Raw genomic sequence first — 7,991 nt, 5'->3', positions numbered from 1 at the left:
GAACAAGTTAAACAATTAAACAAGGGAACTCCTGCACAGCCTGGCTAGCTCAGTTATTGGTAGACTCCTATTCCCAGGATCATGGTTTGGAGCCCTATATTGGCTCTTGATTTTTCCTTCTTAAATATTTTATTCAAAATATTTCTTTATTGATTTTTATTGATAGGAACTCCACAGTTAAGAGCATATAGCTTTGGTTTCCAAGACTAGCTCTCAGCCAAATTAATTGGTTGCTGGGAAGCAAAATCTGTCATTCTCAGCCATCTTGTATTCACAACTTGAATAACTATTTGAAAAAAAAGTATCTTAAATGAAACTCTGCACCATAAACAAAGCTCCAAAATAAAGTCTATAATAATCAGTCAAATTTTGAACATGAAGTAAGATATATTAATAGAATGCACAGTTACTAAGGAAACACATATTCAAGTCCTTCCACCAAAGGTAAACTATTGTCTCCAGCAATTCACTGGATACATTTCTAGGTGTGGCAACTCACAATTGCGTAAAAATCTGATGTTGACAAAATTTCAAGCTGAAGTAATGTTTAAATAAACTATTAAAAACATTCCAAACATTATTTTTATCATGACAAGAACCTGACTGTTAAAATGGTTGTCCTATGAATAGCTGCATTTTTTCCCATTTCTGACTTTACTGTAAAGGAGACAGCTATTAGTAACCAGCTTGCAACAAAATGCATACATCAGCGACAGAAAACAGAGCTGCACTTAAAAGTATCTCTCACTTTAAACAGTCACAGGCTCTGACACTGCATCTGCGCATGTGCAGGAAATGCTCCCCCTGGTGTTGTGGCAGATAAACACAGCCTTATCAAAATGAGATTCCCGCGCTTATTCCCAGACCCGAAGTCCTAAAATCGATTTACTTGCATTTCTTGCTCTCGAATATCCTAAACAGTCATTCTCAGAAAGAACTAAAAACGTTGAAGAAGCAAGGGTGTTTCTGGCTGCACAAAACACGATGCCAGCCCGTTTTAGCCAACTGAGCTCATGTAACCGTCCTGTTCCCAAAGCGACGGTTGAGCCTTGGTGAGTTGGGCCTTGGGTGAGTTGGGGTTGGGCCTTGGGTGAGTTTGTGGGAGCGCGAGGCTGGAGCGTGCAGCTCGCTTGGATTTATGATGATACCTTTAATTTGGTCCACAGGCCTCTCCATTCTGGCGAGCTGCTGGATTGGTGTCTGGATCAGTATATTGACAAATTCAGATTCCAGAAGCCTGGGTGTTATTATTTTAGACCCAGTGTTACTTAATATTATTTAATACCTAGTATTACTTCGTATTAGTTTAGATCCAGGGTTACTCTATTATTTTAGACCCTGTGTTGCTCTATTTTTAAACTCAGTGTTACTTTGTATTACTTAATACCTAGTGTTACTTTATATTATTTTAAACTCGGTGTTTCCCTGTGTTTTGGAACCAGTGTTGTTCTGCGCTTTAAGGCCCAGTGTTTGCCCTGTATGAGTGTGGTGAGTGCTGTGACTTCCATGTTCAGGTTGATGTGCAATATTTGCTTTTTAGTGAGGTCATTTTAGAGCTGGAGGTGCTCTCTCTGGGTGTATGAGGACTGTTGGGACTGATATTTTATTTGATGTAAACAGCTATCATCAGCAGGTAGAATGTGCCTGCTGCTTACCTGTTACTATTGCTGTGAGAAAGAGCATTTTAAAAGCTGTAAGGTCAGTTATGAGCAGCCAGAAAACTCTGAATGCTAAACCAGTGCTCCAAGACAGCTTGCCAGTTAGGAAGGGCAGAAAATTGTCTAGCTGCTGTGCAGGACAACAGATGAGGCTGGTGCGGGGTGTGCCAATCTGAGGCATTATCAATTGGGCCTATTGTGTAGGTGGACAGTAGGAGTTGTCAGGTTTAGTCTGGTGGTAGCACACTCTGAGTCAGAGGTCGTACGTTCATGAGCACGTAATATAGGCAGACACTCCAGTTGCAGCACTTGAAGGGGTGCTGCACTGTCTGAGGTGCCATCTTTCTGAACAGATGTCGAAATGAAGCCCCACATTATTTTGAGGAGGAGCAAGGGGATCTCCCAAATTCCTGGCCAATATAAATCCTGTCAGCAAACATTATTTGAATACATCACCTGCTCATATATTTATTTGCTGTTTGTGGGATCTTGCTGTGCGTAAGTTCACTGCTGCATTTCCCACATTGTAACATTGTGACCACTTCGGTTATAGACAGGAGAGAGACAGTCAAAGTGTGCTGATTTCCTCTTTCCACTTGTCCGTAAGCAGAAGGTGTTTTGAATTATTTTTAAAATAGTAGACGGTGGTGTGTTTTCCCAATGCCTCAGTTTTTATGATCCAATTTTACAAATAATCCACAGCAAACTCAAGTTAGGATTAACTCAGAAGGTTAGTTTATTTTACTCATTCAAAACCCTGTTCGCCACTTCCCCCTATAAGCACGCACGCGCGCGCACAGTAAAATCAGGGTGGGGCGGGGGGAGAGGGGGTGGGGGGGGAGAGGGGGTGGGGGGGGAGAGGGGGGGGGGGGGAGAGGGGGTGGGGGGGGAGAGGGGGTGGGGGGGGAGAGTGGGGGGGGAGAGGGGGGGGGAGAGGGGGTGGGGGGGTGGTGGCGGTGATAGAAGAAAGAAGTTTTACAGTACAAAGACCACAGAAAATGAATGTTAGTTCACATGAGTTTCAGAGTCCAATGAGGAATTCTTTCATGTAGGCGTTTAAGTTTGTTGAGTTGTAGTATTCACTTTTCAGTTAGTGCTGATCTCACAAGATGGAGTCAGTATGCAGAGATTGAGTATGTTCTGTAGGTGATGGTACAAAATCTTCTAGCCGATCCAGGCTAGATGGTCAAGTTGTTGTTGAGCTTGGAGGATCCTGCTTCTCGGCTCACCAGTTTGATGTTAAAACAGCAGACTAACTGAGGCCCAAAGCTGCAATGTCAAAACTGTCCAATAGGCCAGAGGCTTAGGTCATCTGGTATGGCCTATTAATGGTTAATTGCAATTTAACAATCAGTTTCTATGCTCCTGACCAGAATTCCATTGTTTCTCCTTAGGAGAGAGATGATGTGGTTAATAGCATCTCTTCCAGTATAATGAGTTTCGGTCTCCCTCATTTGTGATAGTTCAGGAGGGGGGAGCCAGTTTGTCTGCACTTCCTCTGTTTTTGTTGATTACAAGGGTTTGTATAATGAAGTGTGAAATTCCAGAAGATGAAAAAATAATTATTTTGTTCTTGAAACTGCTGGGGATAGCTCCCAGAGGGCCAACCATGTGATCAGGTGACTTGTAGCAGCCATCTTAATTTTCTTTGTCCAGCAGAAAAAGTCCAGTTTTTTAAAAAATAGCAACGTAATGTGGGGTTTTATTTCATGTCATAGGAACCCAACAGTAGGATCTTGCTGTGCATAAATTCACTGTTGCCTTTCCCACATTGTAACAATGTGACCACTAAATACGTTATTCATTGGCTGTAAAGTGCATTGAGACATCATGAGGTCCACAATTCCTTCCCCCCTCCTTTCATTTCACAATGAATTGGATTTCCATGTAACCAATTCCATTAGGTGACTGGAAACTCTTTCGAGTTATCAACAGTCACAGATTGCAACTCTTTCGAGTACAATCACAGTTCTTGGTTTCCGGGAGTGGGACATGAACCCACAACCATTAGGTGACTGGAAACTCTTTCGAGTTACCAACAGTCACAGATTGCAACTCTTTCGAGTACAATCACAGTTCTTGGTTTCCGGGAGTGGGACATGAACCCACAATCATTAGGTGACTGGAAACTCTTTCGAGTTACCAACAGTCACAGATTGCAACTTCTTTCGAGTACAATCACAGTTCTTGGTTTTCCAGGAGTGGAACATGAACACACAACCCTCTGATTCAAAGGCGAGGGTGCTATGAACTGAGCCACAGCTGACACCTCTTTATCAACAGTCACAGATTGCAACTCTTTCGATTACAATCACAGTTCTTGGTTTCCGGGAGTGGTACATGAACCCACAACCATTAGGTGACTGGAAACTCTTTCGAGTTACCAACAGTCACAGATTGCAACTCTTTCGAGTACAATCACAGTTCTTGGTTTCCGGGAGTGGGACATGAACCCACAACCATTAGGTGACTGGAAGGAGAAATGAGCCCACCACGAGCCTGACGATGAGGCCTGAAGCCTGACCAGAATTAAAATTCCTCCTAAGCCCAACAGCACTTTGCAAACCTGTTTTTAAACACTTTCAGAGCGGCCTGCAGGATTATTTTCAGAACAGCTAGTTGGGCCAATCAACACCAAGCATTAATTGATGCAGTGCTTGATGGTACTTCAAAACTGCATCAGAATCCTACCGAAGTCATAGGAGCCCAATTTGCCCGGCCTAATGAGGTTCCTGCTGTTTCTGGCAGGCATATGGGCTGCCCATTTTAAAGCCACAACTAAAATAGTGGAGAGCCAGATGTTGTTGGAGAATGGGTTGGTAAAGACTACCTTGCTGTTTGTATTGTGTTTGGGAGGGAATGAAAATCAGACCCAAAATTAGCATAGGTTTAGCATTACAGATTTACTCTTGTACTCTTTACCTCCAGTTCTAATGTTTCATTTCCATACGCAATATTTACAGCTTTGTCAATATGTCCTCTCATTTTTAAAGATTTGTGTATTCAAACCCCTGAGGGCTGAATTTTACAGCCCCCTGCTGGGTGTGTATTCAGTGGGGAGGCAGTGGCACGTAAAATCTGAGGGGTGGGTAGTCCACCACCTTACTGCTCACCCCGAACGCAGTCCTCATAATATGGGTGGTGGGTGAAGTGCCCATTAGCCCACCTGCCCTTTGACCTTTTGAGACCATTAACTTCCCAGTTAAGTGGCAATTAAGGGCTCAATCCGATTCCACTGCAATAATACGCTGGGCGGTGGAAGGTGGGCAAGATTGAGACGGCCATTATTTTTACCAAAGTTGATGAAAGGATGGGAAGGAAGGGAGGGTACTTCCTTCAGAGGCACCATGTGCACATCAGGGCACCCCCCCTAAGATCATACCACCTCTCCCTTTTGCGTGTCCATGCCTGCTTCCAAAACTAATATCCCCATCCGCCTCACCCCTTCCCTAGGGTGCCCGATTCCTCCCAGCACAAGAAACCCTGGACTCACCCTGTCTGGTGCCCATGGCACTTCTTCATGGGCCTCCTTGCAGTCCACGCAGAACCCAATACTTTCTTCTGGTGCCACTGGGATTGCAATGCTGCCGGCATCTTTCGATGGCGGGACTTCTGTCCACCCGGGGGCAGCCTTTTTAAAGTCGGTCGGTTTGGCACTGACTTTTCTAACTTGAGGGGGTGGTGGGTGGGGGTGAGCAACATGCCCTCCACCTGTAAAATTAAGCCCTAAATGTCTCTGTTGCTACATTGAAGTTTGATCATTTAGTATAAACATCCTCCTTATTCTTAAGGGATAATGTTTTGCAACAGTATGTTCCCAAACTGACAAGGGGACAAGCCATATTAGATTTAGTAATGAACAATGAGCCAGATTTAGTTAACGGGTATGTGAACATTTATGTAATAGTGATCAGAATACAATTACATTTAATGGAGTACTTGAAAGAGAGAAATGCAAAACAGCTGCAGAGCATTCGGATAGAAGTAAAGCTGATTTCACTGCTATGAGAGAGAAACTGTCCACGCAGAAATTGTCAGTGGCTAACAGAGGAAGTTAAGGATTGTATAAGATTAAAAGAAAAGGCTCATAAAGTTGCCAGAAATAGTAGTAAACCTGAGGATTGGGAGGCTTTTAGATTACAGCAAAGGAGGACCAAAAAACTGATAAAGAAAGGGAGAATAGAATATGAATGTAAACTAGCCAAAAAACATAAAAACAGATTGTAAATCTTCTATAGGTATGTAAAAAGGAAACATTTGGCTAGGACAAATGTGGGTCCATTACAGAGTCAGGAGAATTTATAATGGGGAATATAAAAATGGCAGGTGAGCTGAATGATTACTTTGTATCTGCCTTCACTGAGGAAGATTCAATAAATCTCCCAGAATTAGAGACCCAAGGGACTAAGGAGAATGAGGAATTGAAGGAAATTAATATTAGTAAGAAGGTTTTGTTGGAGAAATTAAAGGGACTGAAGGTTGATAAGTCCCCGGGACCTGATTTTCTACATCCCAGAAAGAGGTAGTTATAGAGGCATTGGATGCATTGGTGATCATGTTGCAAAATTCTATAGATTCTGGGACGCTTCCTGCAGATTGGAAGATAGCAAATGTCACCCTACTATTTAAGAAGGGAGGGAGAGAGAAAACAGGGAATTACAGAGCCTTGCATCAGCAGTAGGGAAAATGCTAGAACCTGTTATAAAGGATGTGATAAATGGAGACTTGGATAATAATGATCTGATTGGGCATAGTCAACATAAATTTATGAATGGGAAATCATGTTTGACAAACCTATTGGAGTTTTTTGAGGAAGTTACTAGCATAATTGATAAAGGGGAGTCAGTGGACGTAGTATACTTGGATTTTCAGAAGGCTTTTGACAAAGTCCTCCACAGGGGGTTCAGAATCACACAGAATCACACAGTGCAGAAGAGGCCCTTCGGCCCATCGAGTCTGCACCGACACGTGAGAAACACCTGACCTACCTACCTAATTCCATTTACCAGCACTTGGCCCATAGCCTTGAATGTTATGACATGCCAAGTGCTCATCCAGGTACTTTTTAAAGGATGTGAGGCAACCCGCCTCCACCACCCTCCCAGGCAGTGCATTCCAGACTGTCACCACCCTCTGGGTAAAAAGGTTTTTCCACACATCCCCCCTAAACCTGCTACCCCTGGTTGGTTAACAAAATTAAAGCATGTGGGGTAGGTGATAATAAACTGGCATGGATTAAGGATTAGTTAAGAGGCAGAAAACAGAGAGTAGGAATAAATGGGTCATTCTCACATTGGCAGCTGTGACTAGTTGTGTACGGCAAGGATCAATGCTCAGGCCCCAGCTGTTCACGATATATATATAAATGATTTGGATGTGGGGACAAAGTGTAATATTTCCAAGTTTGCGAATGACACAAAGCTATGTGGGAGTGTGTGTTGTGAAGAAGATACAAAGCAGCTTCAAGAGGATTTGGACAGACTTAGTGAGTGAGCAAGAACGTGGCAGATGGAATATAATGTCGAAAAATATGAAATTATCCACTTTGGCAGGAGGAACATATGTGTAGAGTATTTCTTAAATGGTACGAGATTAAAAACTGTAGATGTACAAAGTGACCTGAGTGTCCTCTTCAGTAATTTACTGAAGGCTAACATGCAGGTGCAGCAAGCAATTAGGAAGGCTAATAGAATGCTAGCCTTTATCGCAAGAGGATTTAAATACAGGAGTAGCAAAGTCCTGCTTCAATTGTATAGAACCTTGGTTAGACCGCATCTGGAGTACTGTGTGCGTTTTTGGTCCCCTTACCTTAGGGAGGACATTATTGCCTTAGCGGGAGTGCAACAAAGGTTCACCAGACTGAGGTGGTGGGACTGTTCTATGAAGAGAGATTGGAGACTGGGCTTTTATTCTCTAGTGTTTCGAAGAATGAGAGGTGATCTCATTAAAACCTACAAAATACTTAAAGGGATAGACAGGGTTGATGCAGGTAAAATGTTTCCCCTGGATGGGGAGTCTAGAACCCGGGGGTACAATTTCAGAATAAGGGGGAAGCCACTTAGGACCAAGATGAGGAGCTTTTTTTCACTCAGAGGGTCGTGGATCTTTGGAATTCTCTATCCCAGAGGACTGTGCAAGTTCAGTCATTGAGTATGTTTAAAGCAGAGATTGACAGATTTCTAAATATCAGTGGCAAAAAGGGATATGGGGATGGTTTGGGAAAAAGGAAAAAGAAGTAGATGATCAGCCATGATCTTATTGAATGGTGAAGCAGGCTTGATGGGCTGAATGACCTACTGTTCTTATGTTTCTCTATTCCTGTGTAAACTGGAC

At 43.0% G+C, this 7,991-nt stretch overlaps 1 long non-coding RNA gene across 1 annotated transcript in view; it reads left to right on the top strand.

Moving 5' to 3' along the window:
• The first annotated feature begins 900 nt into the window (after positions 1–900).
• Positions 901–7,991, top strand: part of LOC144682955 (uncharacterized) — a 70,529-nt gene continuing 63,438 nt past the window's right edge. Inside the window, exon 1 of the long non-coding RNA XR_013577137.1 lies at positions 901–1,052. This is a non-coding gene — a long non-coding RNA (uncharacterized LOC144682955). The remainder of the gene's footprint in view (positions 1,053–7,991) is intronic.

The sequence above is a fragment of the Cetorhinus maximus genome, chromosome 7, assembly GCF_964194155.1.
Source record: "Cetorhinus maximus chromosome 7, sCetMax3.hap1.1, whole genome shotgun sequence".
NCBI lineage: Eukaryota > Metazoa > Chordata > Chondrichthyes > Lamniformes > Cetorhinidae > Cetorhinus > Cetorhinus maximus.
The sequence above is the reverse complement of the archived record's forward strand: the minus strand, read 5'-3'. Positions and strand labels throughout refer to the sequence as shown.